Here is an 18613-nt window from a genome sequence, read left to right as displayed (position 1 = left end):
AAAACCCACGTTCGGTCAACTTTGACTCTACCGAAATGGTCGAAAAACGCAATTGTAAGCTAAAACTCTTACAGTCTAGTAATATTCAGTCAGTTTATCTTCATCTTGAAACAAATTGGAAGTCTCTAGCAAAATATTTAGATTTATGGTGAATTTAAAAAAAAAAAACTTTCCTTCCCTCCGCGTGCGGATTCTCCGCCAAAAATCTCCGAAATGCGTACGTCCCATTCTCGGAATATTTGCTCCATTTCATATTAGGCATTTCATAGATCTTTATATATGAAAATGTGTGTAATTTCATGTAGAATAAAAGGAAAAATATTTGAAGGTTGTAGCTTTTCTTATTTCCGAAATAATTGCATATAAAAAATATATATATAAAAAAAATCGACATTCGGTCAACTTTAAATCGTCAGATATGGTCGAAAACTGCATTTGTAAGCTAATACTCTTACAGTATAGTAATATTCAATCATTTGTCTTCATTTTGAAAGAAATTGGAAGTCTCTAGGACAATATTTACATTTATGGTGAATTTTTGAAAAAAATATTTGTTTACGTCCGCGCGTTACGAATTCATGCATTATTTTGTGATAATATTTTCTCTGTGTGGGTTTTTGCTTTTATCATTTTACAATGTGTTATATACCAAAATTATCGCAATTTAGTGTACATTACAATGAAAAAAAAGTAACTTGTTACCTTTAACCGTTTTGCGCACAGCGCGATTTGAATACAATTATATATGAAATTTTGTTTTTGCACTATCATATATTGCATTATTTATATATGATAATGATAATTTTTTTCATTTTTGATGGCTGCATACTAAACTTCAGCCAATGACAAAAAAAAGGAGCCAAAAATGAACTCTTAATCTTGAAAACTAAGCGCGCTGTGATTTTTTGAAAAAAATATTTCCGCTTCACGCTCACTCTGAAACACCTCCGGCACACGGGAGACATTTTTTTTTAACCGCTTCGGCGTTTAAGGGTTAATGAAAGCAGTTTCAGCCATTTCATTAACTCCATTGTAGCTGTTGTAATAATAATGTATATTGTTTTTGCAGCTCAGTACAATAACCTTTAAAATTTAATGCATAGCCCGAATTATGTATGTACTTATAAAAAATTGTCTTTATTTTTTGTGGAATTCTTAATGTTTACAATATTATTGGTTATGTCAGGAGTTGTGTACTTACTTCCCTTCTGTACAGTACTTGCAAATATACACAATGGAATGTTTTTCTGAGTTGGTTTTGTTTTCTACTTTATGCAAAGAGAAGGGGTACATTACCGTCATTACAACTACCTGCAAGTGTACATGGGGAGAAAAAGGTTGAAAACCACAGATGTGATTTGCCTGATTGTGGGCATTTACTTTGATCTACACTATTATTACGTAGCCAGACTCCACAATCAGGCATCGCAGGGTAGAAGCATTCACCAGAAATGCAATAAACTTGTTCTCTTCAAGGGGAAGTAATTTTCAGTGTTACGAGTTCAACTTCTGTACATTTAGAATAAAATTGTCTACAAATTCTGTAATTTAGTGTTAAGCCCAGCCTGCACCACAATGCCAACCTTGGAGTGTAATCTGTTAATTTTCCATGACAATATCTTGTCTTCTATGACATTTGTTGCGTTATGTTAAATCAAACTTAGTAGTACAGATTATTCAATCTAGTAATTTGTGTTTACAAGATAATACATTTAAAATAGACCTAAAATTATTAGTATTGATTGATAAGACTGACATTAATAAGTGGTCTGTAAAAATAAATTATATCAACAAGCGTGTTTCTTTTTGTAATAATGAATGATATAAGTAAGCAATAAGCATAAGTCAACATAATTACAACTTAAATTCACTGTGTCATGGTGATAGGGTTAATCCCTAGGTGACAGACTGGATAGCAAGGTGATAAGACCTAGGTAGTGCTTAAAATGCAAAATAGGTAAAGGATAAAGACTTTGATACCTAGAAGGATATTAAATATAAGGGGTTCAACAGGCTTTAGTGGTACCAAAAAAGGGATTTTGACGAAGAAAAAATCTATTTCTGGGCAAGGGCCCGTGTTGCCCAGTGAAATGTCCCTTTAGCACACATTTCTAAGGTAAATTAATGCTAACATACCAGAGAAAAAAGCTAAAATGGAATGCCAGAATATTCTGGCTCGCTCACCTTATATAAAAGGTGTCGGTATGGTTTCTGGGGCGAGTGAAACCACTACCACGGGTCTCTTACCATTTAGATTCATCCCTCTTCGAAATCCCTCTACCAGAGAGGGGCCGATGCAAGGCCCACTCCCAGCTACTACTACTACTAGCGCCTCCGACGCTACCACCAGCGCCTCTACCGGTCATCCTTGGAGTTCACCTACCAAGCTTGGGCCCAAGGGTGAGGTTATAAAAGAAGGGTGGGATTTCACTGGGCGACACGGGCCCTTCCCCAGAAATAGATTTTTCCTTCGTCAAAATCCCTTTTCTGGGCTCAGCCCGTGTCGCTACGTGAAATAGTACCAGAGAATTGGCCACAAGCTTGGAACAATGAGTACAAATAGATATTGTAAGGAAAAAATGAAAAACAATTAAGGTTAATTAGTATAATCTAAAATAAACTTATGAACTAGAAATAATATAATAAAGGCTTAAGAGTAAACATAGTAACTTAATATTAACCTTAAAGCTAAGTACAATACAAATTCTGTGTGAGTAATCCTAAAATTAAAATAAGGAAACATCACAACTGTGTACAACATGTGGCATCCAAGGCATGAGTAAGGCCACATGGTGGCATAGCCACAGGAAGAACATCAGTGAGGCAGGTAGAAAGGAGATCTAGATCTAAGCTACTTATTACTACTTAAGCAGTGTCAGGAGAAACTGTGTTTCCCGCTGCCACTGCTGGAAATTTAAGAGCTTCTAAGGACTTGAGGTAGTGACGTTTGAACACTGTCGGTGATTTCCAGCCTGTATACTTTTTCAGATCATCAAAATTCATATGCTGAAAGTAGTTAACTGAGGTAGCTACTGCCCTAATGTCATGTACCCGGGGGAGAGATTCTGGGTTGGCTTGTTTAATGAAATATAATATTTGCTGTCTAATTCCTTTTAAGGAAATAGTGCCACCTTTTTCCCTCGTGAATAAAGGGCCTGAAGATCTTATGGCCATTCGAGCAAGGTATGCTCTTAGGGCAGTAACTGGACATAAGAAAGGGTCCTGAGGAAGTGGGAGAATTTTCCATGGGGCCCACCTCGCCAGTGGGTCCTCATTTTTAGCTAGAAATTGACGATCTGGAGAAAGTAAGACTTCTCCTGAAGGGAGAAACTCTATATGACCTGAGTCTCTAGATAGAGCCGACAGTTCAGATACCCTGGCTCCTGAGGCTAGACTTAAAAGGAATAATGTTTTCCTCAGGAGGGGTAAAAAGTCACAAGAATCGTTATCAGTGTCTGAGGCCAGTTTGAGAACATCATTTAAGAACCATGACACAGACTTAGGCCTCTCTGATGGTCGGAGTCTAGCACAGGCTCTAGGGATAGATGAAAAATAAGAGTCTGTTAGATCTATTTTGAAACCAAACTGGAAGATTTTCTTTAGTGCCGATTTAGTAGTACAGTGAGGCCTCACTTAGTCGCGGATCAGCAATCACGGATTCAGTTAATCACGGGTTTTTCCTTGGACCACTTCTCAGTCTATATATCGCTGGTATGAATCACAGCATCGGGGGCTTGTCGGTGGTAGGCTAAGCCTCGTCCGGTTCCGATAACCAACAAATGCATGAACAGATTCACATTATGATATTAACTGACAATAAAGGTAATAAAACCATTCTCACCTTATATATTATTGGCATATCTTCATAATATATAGCCTATTCATGGAATAATTCCACGTCATTGACATCAACTTGTAGTTGAGCGGCCAGCAGAAATGTAAACATTGAGTTACACTTCACAGCACCTTTGTCATTCTTAACCTTTTAGAAATGTTAATAGTAGTAGTTTAATTACAGTAGTAATAACATTTAGGAAAATATAAATTTTCAATTCGAACTTCATTATTGTTTTGGTATAACGTAATCAACTTCTCTGAACACTGCAGTCATACAAACAATAATTGTCATAGATAATCGTATGTTGTTTGCAATCGGCGACGAAGCGTAAACGTAATAAAACCATTTTTACCTTATATATCATTGTCATATATTCATAATAAAATGCATATCTTATATATCATTGGCATATCTTCATAATAAAAAGCCTCTTCAAGGAATAATTCCTTGGGGAATCCATTTTTCAAAAGACAAAAATACACTTTACATGTTTACAGTATACAATGAACAATGATTACTTTATTTTGATGTGATTACATTAATATTACAGTATGGTACTCTAAGCAGTACAGTAACTATTTTTTATCATAAATGTATATTCATTCACAAAAAAAATACATAAGACCACCGTGACGTCACCGTTCTACAAAGTACCGATGTATTTTTACGTAAGTATCCTCTAAACTCTGTCATAAATCACTTTACTTACTTTTTTTGTGAAGCCCAAATGCTACGTATATTCTGGAAAATTAATGAAATCACGAATTTTATCATAGAGCAAGATTCGCTAATTACTGTTTTCTTCTTCTTTTCATGACTAAATGCATTTTTAGAATAAAACTCATTCACAAATTTTCAAATACTATGAATGTAAATAGCAAAATCTCTCTCTCTCTCTCTCTCATCACTTACAGAAAAAAAAACTATAATACTGATCTATTATTATCGTAATAAAAGAACAAGATGGTCCCCGAAAGAATAAAAATATGTTGCCATATTTTTATTCTTTCTGTGATTTACGAAACTGTGCTTCAATACAACTTTTATAGTTGACTCAATGATTATCACATATTATAACAGTATACAAGAGAATATCTTATCACTATCCATGTTTCATTTCTTATCATCATAAAATATTTAAAATACAAATTTCATTGTTATTCTCGAGCTAAGATAGTCAACAGTACTCTAGTCCCAAGCTGCTCTCTCAAGCTATTCTCGTCCTAAGCTGCTATCTCAAGCTATTCTCTCTCTCTCTCTCTCTCTCTCTCTCTCTCTCTCTCAATGAAATATGAATTACTGTATCATAATATCATAAAATATTATGTACAAAGTTAATAATAATAATAATATTTCCATTAATAAATTAGTTTCTTTTAGCAACTAAATTGTTTTCCAAAATAATTCTTTTGGTAATAAACGTCCATCAGCTGATTCTAAACGTAAACAAAAGACAAAACTAGATTTTTATTGCTGTATTTTTCTGTTTATACATTAATATCATAGTTGGGTGCTGTAATCATTACAGTAAATCATGTTTTTTAATCATAAATATGTTCATTCACGAAATAAATATACTATGTACTTATAGTTTGGTGCAGCAACCAAATCATGAAAATATAAAGGAATTGTTAGGTAATTATAATTTTGTTTGCTGATCTGATGCAGGGGAAATTGAAGATAGGAAAGAATAACTTTGAAACTGTCTTGAATTTAGTTTAAGGTGATAGTTGAAGAAATATTTGGTGCTTGAACTAAAGTAGGCAGTTATAAACATTGAAATAGTGGTCTTGGGTGGGTTAATTATTAAAGTAGGCAGTTTAAAGCAATTTTCAGGGGGGGTACCAGGATAACACGGGTATTTACTTATCACGGGGGTTCTGGGCCCTATCCCCCGTGATTAACGAGGCCCTACTGTAGTGATAGTACTAGCTGCTAAACCTTATTCAAACAATGATCTAAAAAAGGAGATGGCCAGGTTGGTTGTCATGGTTTGAGATTCGGACTTCCTAAAAAAAAATAGCTAGTTTTTTAACTGCTGAGTCATATTGACGAAGGGTTAACTCTCGTTTATCCAGTTCCAAGAATAGGATGTTTTGAGGGTCAATGTTGGCATCCCTTTTTGCTGCAAACTTCATGAAGTCCATAAAGTTATGGTTTTCTGAATTCCTGAGGAAGCGTACACAGTCTTCGTTTGTACTAGTTGGGATAATTTGGGATTGGGAATCCATTGAGGTTGGAGTCCCAACTCCAATAGAAGTGGGAACCAATTGCTCTTGGGCCAATTGGGGGCTACTAGAGCAACGCGTCCCTTGAACGTCCTGAGTTTGTTCAGAACCTTCAAAAGAAGATTCACTGGAGGAAAGATGTAAATCTTCTTCCATTGATTCCAGTCTATAGCCATGGCGTCTGTGGCATAAGCCAGAGGGTCCAGGTTGGGAGCCACGTAGCAAGGGAGTTTGTGATTCGACTCCGTGGCGAAAAGATCCACCTGAAGCCCCGGGACTTGCTGACAGATCCAATTAAATAACTGCTTGTCCAGGGACCACTCTGACTCTAGTGGGACTGAGCGAGATAGCGCATCTGCTATCACGTTCCTTACTCCCGCTAGGTGTGTGGCGGACAGGTGCCATTTGTTCCTGGCTGCCAGTGAGAATATGGCTATCATGACATGGTTCACATGGCTTGACTTGGAGCCTCCCCTGTTGATGCAGTGTACTACCACTGCACTGTCTAACACCAGCTTGATGTGAGATTTCTTGGCTGGTTGAAGTTTTTTCAGGGTGAGAAACACTGCCATAGCTTCCAATACATTGATATGGAGCTGGCGGAATGGAAGGGACCAAGTTCCTTGTACTTTCTTGTACTGAGAATACCCTCCCCAGCCGCTTAGTGATGCATCTGTGTGGATAACTAATGCCGGCGGAGGGAACTGAAGAGGAATTGACTTCGACAAATTCTTGACCTTCGCCCAGGGGCGGAGGCGCTTGCGTAAGATCGGCGGGATAGCGGATAGCTTGTCACGGGACTTCTTGTTTGCTCTTGAGCGCCAGACGTGGTTTATGTCTTTCAGCTTTGCTTTTAGCAGAACATCCGTTACCGAGGCAAACTGTTTGCTCTTGAGCGCCAGACGCGGTTTATGTCTTTCAGCTTTGCTTTTAGCAGAACATCCGTTACTGAGGCAAATTGTAGAGAGCCTAGGATCCTTTCCTGGCTCCTCCGAGACATTTGCTTGCACTTGAGAAATAGTCTGGTTGCTTTGGCTATTTCTCATCTTCAACGATGGAATTGATAGAGTGTGTGAGTTCAAGTCCCATTGAATGCCCAACCTCTGAAAGCGAGACTCCGGTGTCAACCGGGACTTGGTCTTGTTTATCTGGAATCCTAAGTGTTCCAGAAACTGGATTACTTTGACCGTTGCTTTGTGGCATTCTTCGATGCTCGTGGCCCAAACGAGCCAATCATCCAGATACGCAACTAACATTATTCCCTGAGACCTGAGTTCTTGAACGACTGTCTCTGCCAATTTTGTGAAAATTCTGGGGGCTACATTGAGCCCGAAAGGCATTACCTTGAAGGAGAATGCCTGGTTCCCTAGCCTGAAACCTAGGAACTGGCAGAAGTGTCTTGCTTCTGGAACATGATATTATGCGTCTGTAAGATCGATAGAGGTGGTGACGGCCCCACGGGGTAGAAAGGTCCGCACCTGCAAGATAGTCAGCATCCTGAACTTGTCGCAACGAATTAATAAGTTTAGACGGGATAAGTCTAGAATTATTCTTCGTTTGTTTGAGCCTTTCTTTGGCACGCTGAACAAGCGACCTTGAAACTTTAAGTGCTTGACTCTTGACACTACTCCTTTCTGAAGGAGTTCTTGGGCGTACTCTATCAATTCCGCTGTTGGTTGTTGATAGAAGATTTTGGATGGAGGAGGACCTTTGGTCCAGCTCCATCCTAGACCTTTGGACTACCCAGCTGCTGAACCTCCATCTGTGATGAAAGAGGAACAGTCTCCCTCCTACCTGAGGGTTCTCATTGGCTCGGGGAAGGGCGTGTCCCGCGCCCTCCTCGTAAGTGTTTACCTCGGCTGGATGCTCTTCCGCCGCCTCTCTGACGAAAGGCACCCCTAGCCCTGCTACCCAAGCCGAACCTGTTGAAAGGTTGAAATGACTGGCCTTCAAATACTGGGTTGAAGGCCGGGGAGACAGCGTAGGAGGTGGAGGCTTGGTTTTGAGGTGGCGTCAGCAGCAGAAACTGTTGCTGAGGCTGTACCTTTGACGTCGATGGTTGCGGCACCTGAGAGACCGGAACCGCTTGCACCATTGTCTGTTGCTGGGGAGCCTGGAAAGGCTGGAATTTCTTAGGCTTCTTTGACTTCTTGGCTGAAGAATCTTATCTTCTCTCCTCATGGCCGCCTCCGTAAGGTGGGCATAACCGATGAAGGGGGGTTGCAAATTTGCCGGGTGAAACTCAATGTCGTCAAGCCTTCGAGTTCCACAGTCCGCCAACTTCAGCATCCCGTCCTTAAAGGGGGCGTACGACGAGATCCTCCAGGGATTACTCACCGTGTAAGGAGGGAGAGTATTGTAGTCCGGCATGGCTTGGGCTGCCATGGCAGGCTGTGCAAGACCTGTCGCGGGGTTCTCACGGAGACCTGCGATGAGGTTCTCCTAGTGACCAGCCTATCCGAGATAGCCCGGATAGACTGGCCTGACTCCTCCAAGGAAGAAGAGATCTGGGATAGCATTTCTTGGAACTTGTCCTGAACCCTGAACCAAGTTCCCCACCAGACTACCCATTTGCTGCATAATGTTTGCAGTAAATGAGTCTGTGTCAAAGGGAGTGGGTTCCAGCTTCTCCCTGGGAGTCTTAGGACGGGCTCCTGTTGAGGTCGAAGGCTCAGGGTTGGGTAGGAGCTGAGTCTTATCCTTAAAAGACTTTCCTCTGGAGCCTTTTGAATGTGAAGAAGTCCTAGGTTTTTCTCCTCCAGGATGGTGAGCCAGAGTTTTCTGAGAGCCACCTGAACTAGACTTCTTAGACAGAGTCTTGTGAAGCGTTTTGGTATCACGCTTCCCTTTAACCTTATGGATCGCCTGGGTGGACTTCAGAGAATCCCTGGAAGGAAGAAGAAGAAGGAACAGGAGAAGAAGATCTAGAATGACTCAAGGGTAAACCTTGAGCCCCTACCAAACCTGCCTCACTCACCCTCCTACCTGCGGCGTTTACCGTCATGGGCTCGAGGTCCAAGTTGAGGGCCGCTACTTCTTTCATGACTTCTTGGCAACCCGGCTCCTCCACGGCTAATGCCACCTGCTCCTGAATGGTGGCTATGTAAGGGGCCGCCGCCTCCAGGTCGACGTATGAGGTCGGTTTGCAGCCAGGGAAGACAAGAGCAGCCATCTTCTTATCAAAGATGTAAGGCTGCCCCTTCGTTACGTTCCGACCAAACCCGCCGACCCAGGCCTTCAGGGTGGTTTGGGCGGCGTCCTTGACCGCTTGAGCAGTCTGAAAGAGAGGGTCAGGATTAATACTTAAGGCTACTTAAGATTAACTTACGCTACCAACAGTAGATGATATATCACTCAAAAGGTTCACATATATAAGCCAATAATTCACATGTGAGAAGGCTTGGGATCCGGAGATGTACGTACTCCAGAGGAGACCTGGTCCACCAACTCAGATGGTGCAGCTCTCGTGGTGCCAGACAGCCAGCTCACCGAAGCGGATGGCGCAAGTAGCGTGGGTCCGGCAGACCTCGTGCCCACAGGGTTCCTGGAGGACGGCGTTGCAGACTGACTCCTAGCAGTGGGTGGCCTGTAAGTGAAATGATACATGAGTATCAACACTAACTAGGTGGACTAAGTCCATGAAGTGATATATCATAACACCGGAGTGCACCGGAGTTACTAGATAATCTAGATAATTTTAAGGCTTGGTCTCTACCTGCTCTCCTGCCGTGTAGTGTGGTGGGTGTCCGATAGAGTTGGTAAAACTAGAATCAGTGTGTCCCCAGTGTTGCCGGAGGACGAAAAAAATCACTGAAACAGAAGTACCTAATCTACATGCCGGAACGAGGAATATGAGAACGGCGGGGGAGGAGCAGGAGGGGACCAGCAATTAATGGAGGGGAGGATGACTCCGAAAAATAGTATTAGAATAAGTAGGTGGTGAACCCGGGTGGTGAGCGGGGTCTCCACCGACTTAGCTAACATAAAGGATGTACATAAATAATAAACGTAAACATGCAACAGGTAAAAATACGTGGTGGAGCTCCTCTACAGTCACCAAACTTAGGGCCTGGCGGTGCCGGAGCCCCTATCCGCCGGAGCGGGAAGGATGGTGACTCGGGGTGAGAGAGAGCTCAGCTCAAGAACCGAGGAGATCAGAGCGCAGCCGAGCCTGGTGGCCAACTGAGGCTCGGTCAAGCAGGGAACCCCCCTCGGTACAGCATGATGAGAGCGGTGCGAGCCGAGCCAGCGTCGCGTGTCCCCCTACTAACTCCCGTATCCCCCGCGTGGAGGGGGGGAAGAAGGGAGGGAGCTTGGATCGGTTGCCAGGGACAACATGAACGAGCAGATCTCCCCCCCCTGGAGTGGGGAGGAAGCCTGAGGGACTGACGCTGGGTGGCTCAAGGTGATCGCCTGGCCTCGTCGCGGACGTGGGGTGAGCCACGCGGTGAGACAGACCAAGCGATCTGAGGTGGCCTAGGCCATCTCGAACCGTCTCGGAAGGCATGAATACAAAAAAACATCGTATCAAAAACACGGGGGGAAGGAAGAAAATCGAGGATAAGAGAAAGAATAGTCCTGGAGAAGCTAGGTCGGGCCAACCAAGAAGGGAGGGCGACTAGCAACTCAAAGCAGCTGGCCTATGCTGATACATAGGAACGTAGGGCGGTGGCCAGGGTGGCTCAGGACCAAAAGAAAGGACGTATGTCCTAAGGGAGCCTATCATAGACCTAAATACAAAGGAACATGCATGCATGAACTCTGAGCTAATAGGAGCGATGTAGGCTACGAGCTCGTGAGAACTCAAGGAAACTCCCGTGAAAAGATAATTGCCTAATAAAAGTAACACGTCAATACTGCAAAACCATAATAATAAACATGTACTGCTAAATTTTTCGAGCACAATAGGTATAGGGGACCGAAAGAAGCACGAAAAAAAAAGCAACACGTGAGAGCGAGCCACGCACGGCGACTTGGTAGGAAAGCCGTTTGGGACATTGTCTTCATAACCGAAATAAAAAGGTTAAACGGGTCCTTGCCCAGCTAAAAAGACATGGAACACTTCTAGCAGTACTTAACTTGGATGCAGCGATGGCTTGACGCTCCATGGTGAAATAAAATCCAAAAAGCGAGCACAAAACACAGAGGGAGAGAAACACGTGCGATCTGAGTGGTGCTAACGAAAAGGATGACCGATAGAGGCGCTGGTGGTAGCGTCAGAGGCGCTAGCAGTAGTCGTAGCTGGGAGTGGGCCTTGCATCAGCCCCTCTCTGGTAGAGGGATTTCGAAGAAGGATGAATCTAAATGGTAAGAGACCCGTGGTAGTGGTTTCACTCGCCCCAGAAACCATACCGACACCTTTTATATAAGGTGAGCAAGCCAGAATATTCTGGCATTTCCATTTTAGCTTTTTTCTCTGGTATGTTAGCATTAATTTACCTTAGAAATGTGTGCTAAAGGGACATTTCACGTAGCGACACGGGCTGAGCCCAGAAATTTATTACACAACCCCATGGCAAAGACATGAAATCACTGTCTCAGCACATAGCATGCATGATTATTTCTATTGTATGACTATATATATATATATATATATATCTATAATATATATAAATATATATATATATAATATATATATATATATATATATCATATATATAATATAATATATATATTTATATATAATATCTATATATATATATATATATAATATATATATATATATATATATAATATATATATATATATCTATATATATATATATACATATAGAGAGAGAGAGAGAGAGAGAGAGAGAGAGAGAGAGAGAGAGAGCGAGAGAGAGAGAGAGAGAGAGAGAGAGAGAGAGGAGAGAGAGAGCAAATTAGATATTAAAGGACATTTGTAGCTCGATGTATGTATATGACTCGTGTGTGTGTGTGTGTGTGTGTGTGTGTGTGTGTGTGTGTGTGTGTGTGTGTGTGTGTGTGTGCTTTATTGGGTTCATTGGAAAGTGCTTTTAAAGAGCTTTCAACAGTAGAGTAAAAAAACAAACCCAGGTAAAATGCATATGTGGATATCTCTACTTAAAACACTGCAGCACCATATTTTTTTCATGCTTAATTATATGCATTTGAAAGGGATTTACAAGAGCTTTCCAATAAGCCTATATTTATTAAAACCAGTGGAAAATTAAGGTCAACAGAGTGAAAAAAGCTTGTGCAAGACTATGCTTCAATAGTTTAATTCAGCATTATCCCCAACTTTTCCCATGGCGTCGCACAGTGACATTAGCATCAATACATTTATGCACATATGTCCTTCCATGTTTACAGTTCCATGACTGCGAATCTTCTTATGAGGAGAAAGTGTAAAATCCCCCTTCCAACATCACCTTGGGACCACACAAATCAAGGAAAACACCAACTTTTGGGAATCCAAAGATGGAGATATAGTGTTTCCCTCTAGTGCCTTAGAAACAGAGCAATCAATCCCTGAAGAGTAGAAGCAGTAGACAAGGAACGACCAGTCGCATGAAGTTGGGGACGAAGTGGCCGTATGCAGAACATCATATGATAAGGGAAACACAGATGTAGACATCCGGCCAGAAGCAACAGATGATACACAGGCAGTTGTCACAGAAGTCATTTGTGAAGACATCATCAACAGCAGACAAATTGTTCCTGGTAGCAGAAGTGGCGAGATGGGATGCCATCAGATGAGAGTGAGTTCCCCCAACCGCAGTTCTCTGGGAAGGCCTAAGGTTAACCAATACTAACAGAGAGTAAAGCCATCCATGTCTGAATCTGGAATTAAAGCAGAAACCCAATCTCGTCCCACATCTAAGGGGAAGGGGTGCCCTTACCCCCTAGAAGCAGGAAGAGAACCAACAATAGGAGCTCCCAAACTCTCCTCAGAAAGAAGCAGCAAGAAGACAATTCAGGGAAGGAGAAGAACCAGAAGGAATGCATCGTCAGTCACAATTGGAGAGTCGAAACCCTCCCATGGGTGAACATCACCCTTCCTCTTCTTCTACTTCTTCAACTAGAAATACCTCCATTGTTCAATAGACTAATCAGGACATTTAGAAAAGGGCTACTTACACATTTTACATGAGGATCAGTTTCAAATGAAGCTAGGTAGCAGAAGAAAGGGTTGTTGGCTATACCAGGGCACTTCCTTTGCTTCTTACCACAAGACTTCAGTAAATTATGTTTTTGCATGATGATGAAACAAACACATACACAAAAAAGTGCAATATAAACAACTCAAAACACAGGAAATAGAACCAATCGCAAAGGAAATAGCAGGAAGAGAAAAACTGGGTTTGGTGAGATGAGCTGTGCACATCCACTCGAGAAGGCAGTTAAGAGAATATTAAGACGCCACAGGATTCTATGGGGTGAGCAAGATGAGACTCCTCCCAATTGGCCCCATTGGATGACATTATGTATTACTCTAACATAACTATCGTATTACATCAAATTTTTTCATAACTGGTATTCTGCATGAGAAATTTTCTTAATGTAAAGGCTGAAGGTTTGCATTCAAATGAGAACAATCATGAGTTTAATCCAGCCTTTTAATTCTTCTTCTCTCTGTGATAAACTGCTGTCAAACCTTTCCTCTTCCCCTTGCAAACATTTTCCAACTGACCTATCTGGCACATGTTCAGGTTCAGATTCCTCCTGTGAATAGTTTAAGTGCAAGTTACTCAAGTTTCTTTATCATTAACTCCAGTTTTAAACAGTGTTCCAGTCCACATGGAAAGGCATGCCTTCTTTTGAAACCTTGGGTGGCTTGAATGTATCCTTGCCCAAGAGCTCTTCTGTCTCTTTAGTACTTACAACTTTTATAAGCATTAGCAACTTAACTTGAGGTTATGTAAAAGTCATGGAACAGAATGATGGACATAATAATGAGGGTTGCTAGAGAAATATTGGGTGAGAGTAATGGCAAGATGTTCGAAAATAAGGAAACATGGTGGTTCAGTGAAGGATACAACAAAGCAAAAGAGAGAGGCAAAGAAAAGATGGGAGGGGACCCAAATGGAAGAGGACTGGATGGCCTATAAGGAAGCAAATAAATTAGCAAAGAAAAATGCAGCAATTGCTAAGGATAGGGCAAGGAAAGATCTTTTAACTAGCACAAATGAGACATAAGAGTACCACAGATATAACACACACAAGACACATTAAGGATAAGGATGGCAATGTACTGAGAAATGAGAGACATAATAAGATGGGAAGAATTTTTTGAGGCCTTATTGAATGAAGAAAATGGAAGATTTCTAAGAGGTGATGGACACACAAATTGTGGATCAGTCACAGAAATAACAAAAGCTGAGGTTAGAGTGGCACTGGGAAAGATGAAAAATAGTAAAGTGGTGGGACCAGATGGCATACCTGCAAAAGCCTGGAGGGCTCTTGATGAGGAAGGAATTGACATATTGTGGTAGTTAATGAAAAAGATTATGGAAAGTGAGACAATACCCAAAAAATGGAGAGAAAGTATATTAATCCCAATATTCAGAGAGAAAGGGGACGTTTAGTGTTGTGAAAATAACCGAGGAATAAAGCTCACGTCACATACACTAAAGGTATTTGAAAGAATTATGGATGAAAGATTATGGCAACAAGTTTTCATTGGTAAACAGCAACTAGGATTCATGAAAGGGCTCAGTGCTGTGGATGGTATTTTTGCTCCGAGACAAATTATGGAAAAGTACAGAGAAAAGCAAAATGTCTTGCATATGGCCTTTATAGACCTTGAGAAGGTATATGACAGAGTACCATGTCAGTAAATATGGAGAAGTCTCAGGGAGAGAGGAGTGATGAGAAGTATGTCAGAATGATCAGGGAGATGTATAGAAATGTAAAGACCAGTGTCAGATCTACAGTTGGAAAAACAGAAAATTTCAAAGTTGGAGTCGGTCTACATCAGGGATCCGTTTCAAGTCCACTTCTGTTTAACATTGTCTTGGATGTGTTGATGGAAGATGTCAGGGAGGAGCCACCATGGTGTCTGCTCTATGCAGATGACATAGTCTCGGTAGCTGAGAACAGGGAAGAACCAGAGGGTAAGCTTGAAAGATGGAGATATTCCTTGTAGAGTAGAGGTTTAAGGCTAAGCAGGAAAAAGACAGAATATATGATGACCGAATTGGATGGCAACCAGCAAACAACAATCAAATTAAGCAGAGGAAACATCAAAAGGGTCCATAAATTCTAGTACTACCTTGTCTCAGTGATTGACAATGAGGGGAACATGGAAGAGGAAATTAACAACTGGATTCAGTGTGGTTGGAACAACTGGAGGAAGGTGTCTAGAGTCATATGTGATAGGAAAGTCCCTATAAGATTAAAGGGCAGCGTGCACAAAGCAGTGGTCAGACCTGCAATGACATATGGATTGGAAGCAGCACCACTAAAAAAAACAGAGGGCAGAAGGTTGGACGTAACCGAGATGAGGATGCTTAGATGGATGAGTGGAGTAACCAAGAAGGACAGGGTTAGAAATGAACATATTAGGGGTACAGTAAAGATCACTTAAGTATCAAAGAAAGTGCAAGAGGCAAGGTTAAGGTGTTATAGCCACCCGATGAGAAGAGATGAGCAACACATGGCAACAGAAGTGATGGACGTGGAGGTGGATGGAACACGAAGAAGAGGAAGACCTAAGATCAGGTAGAGAGATTAAATTAGAGATGATATGAAGGAGAAGGGAGTACGGGTGGAAATGTCACATGACAGAGGTAGATGGAAGAGACTCGTTAAAATCGGCGACCCCAATTAGGGATAAAGCTGGGAAGATGTAAAAGTCATGGATTTGTGGAAAAACAAATGTTTTTATTTTGTGAACAACTAATTTTTTCAATACAAACCCATTACTTTTACAAAGAATTTCTGCTTCCTGACCACAATGCTTTTGTCACCACTGCATCACACTAAACAGAATTATACAATTACTACCATACACTACATGGGACCTGTGCTCATGCACCAGCCTTTATACTTATCTGACCTTCTCTTTTTCTTTCTTTTCATGATGTCTGGAAATCACAAAAATGCACATCTATACCAAGTAAAAATAATGGCTTTATGATGAAAAAAATATTACAGAAAAACAAATTTTTTATTTCTATTGCACAAGGCTATCTGACTGGGAATTTATGCTTCATCCTTTATTGTGATGTTTCTAACCCTTTTAGTCTGGCAATGATCACTTGAGGTACAATAATAGAAAGAGGGTTGGGTTCAGCAATCATCATATAATAATCATTATTCCCTGCCATGTAATTTGAATGAAATTGGTGAGAATGCATTCAAATTTGTTTGTATGGGTCATAAATAACTAGTATATGGCAACCTTCAGACCTCAATGTAGTGCAGGGGGTGGAATGGCAGTTGCCCCTAAGATCTCATGATGGAAGGTGTATGCTGTACCTCCCGCTAATCCCATGCCAAGTATGAGGTGGCTATGGTGAATCTAATGTATTTGGACATGTGTGTTGGACATAAAACATCTTAAAAGACATTGATGGAAGAAGTAATATTTTGACAGTTGGAGTTCTATGAAATGGAAGATGGTGAGTTTGCAGACGAGTAATGGAAATGACAACATATTGGAAGTCTTATGTGATTTAGATTTTGATGACAATAATGATGATGCAAGTCATCAGCAAGAACAACACAGTGATGCAGAAAGTGATATAAGTGCTCAGTATGAAGGCGATGAAACAGAGAGGTTGGTGAGGAGGTCTTTACACCGACATGGTAGGCATTCAAGGTTGTGATTGTCAAGCAGTGGTGACGGTGGTTATGGCTGCATGGCATGCTGGCTAAAGCTTCTGAACACAATGGGTGGACAGATGGAAATGACTATGCACCAAATAAATATGCTTTTTCTGGAATGGTAGGAGTGATGATCAATTTTGGTTTGAAGAATGACAGCAACAAATCAGATTGTTTCATGGTATTCATTAATAATATAGTAGTTCAAGTCACAGTCGATGAAACAAATTGCTATCATGGGCAACATTGTTTGGTTGACCGTAAGATGAAGAAATGGACAGATGTTTGCGAGGAAAATGATGGTATTCCTCATGATAAAATTACTCATGCTCCATGTGTTCAAGCAACATGTCAAGGATTATTGACTGGCGTATGTTTATATACCTGTATTTCTAAAGCTTATGCATTGTGATTGGTACCAAACCATTTATAGATTTTGCACTTCACAGATAATGATTTCAGTGATTGCCATTCTAATCAGACTGGAAAATAAGGAACATTATGATACAAACACGAGAACCATTTTCAAGATTTTTTCTTCTATTTCAAAAACCTGTAATTGATGGAAGTCTTGTGTTGTTCAAAGGCTGCCTTACTTTCAAGCAGTGTATTACATTTAAGAGGCACCAGTTTTGTATAAAAATTCTACCTGTGACTGTAAACCTATATATGTAAAGGATAGTTATTTACACCAAAACAGATATCGATATTCCTACTAACAACCCTCTTAGCCAATCATAAGCTGTCATGAAAACACTCTGGTCCCTTATCTTGGCGATGGTCATATTCTGTACACAGGCAGCTTCACCCACACTGGCTTAAGTGAAAAGTGAATAGAAGCATTCCCCAGTTATCAGTGGGGTTCCTTTGCAAAGGCTTGATGATAAACGAAAATTGCTGATAACCAAAAATTGGCAATTTTCAGTGTTTATCAGCAATGATAACTGGAAACTGGCACATTTTGGTGCCAGACAAGCGCCATAAAACCAGATCACCGATAACCAAAGTGACCAATAAGTGGGGAATGCCTGTATTTGTGCAACAGTAACATTAGACTGATTGATAATTTCATGAAAACAAGAAGGGATGCCTATCTTCCTCCAGACATGAAAAAAAGAAGATAATGTGTTTAGTACGAAAGGGCATGACCTTACTATCAAATAAAAGGGCAAGAAGTAGTTTGCTTTACTGATAACAACACACAATGGCCTGTGTAAAATGACCCTTCCGGGGACCTGTCGGAAGCTATCTTGGCAATAACCACAGACCAGAGGTCCAGCCAAGAAACCGTCTGCAACATGGAGGCCGCCGTAGATTCCAAAGCTAAGGCATCTTGCGGAGACAAAGACAGAGCCACTGACCTCACCTGTTCCAAAGTCAAACCCGGCTTCAGGCAAATGACGTCTGGGTTAAGGTGGCGTGACAACAAAAACGCAGAGCTCATAGCATAGTACTTCCTATGTCTTGTGAGAGGTGGGGGTAGTAGTTTGGTAGAGCCTCTAGAGTGAAGTGAACCATCCCGGTCGGAAACAGAGGTGTTAACCTTGTGCAAGACTGATTGAACGTGCCCCGACAAAGGAAGCTGAAGAGATGATTTGGGGTCCTGAGTAGCTCCCACCAAGGCTTCAAAGCAAGGAGTGTAAGACGACCGAGCCTGACTCCTACTTTCCAAATTGTTAAACCCACGAATGAGATCAACAACTTCCGAAAAGGAAGACAGAAACTCTTGCATGTTTCCCTCCTCCTGCTCCAGCACTGGAGACCAACAACGAGAA

At 41.2% G+C, this 18613-nt stretch overlaps 1 protein-coding gene across 1 annotated transcript in view; it reads right to left on the bottom strand.

Annotated features, from left to right (window-relative positions):
* The window catches only part of LOC135216294 (bridge-like lipid transfer protein family member 1), a 661298-nt gene that overhangs the window by 484651 nt on the left and 158034 nt on the right, over positions 1-18613 (bottom strand). The gene's annotated exons all lie outside the window — the stretch shown is intronic.

Source organism: Macrobrachium nipponense, chromosome 6 (genome assembly GCF_015104395.2).
Source record: "Macrobrachium nipponense isolate FS-2020 chromosome 6, ASM1510439v2, whole genome shotgun sequence".
NCBI lineage: Eukaryota > Metazoa > Arthropoda > Malacostraca > Decapoda > Palaemonidae > Macrobrachium > Macrobrachium nipponense.
This window is presented reverse-complemented; position numbering and strand designations above follow the sequence as displayed.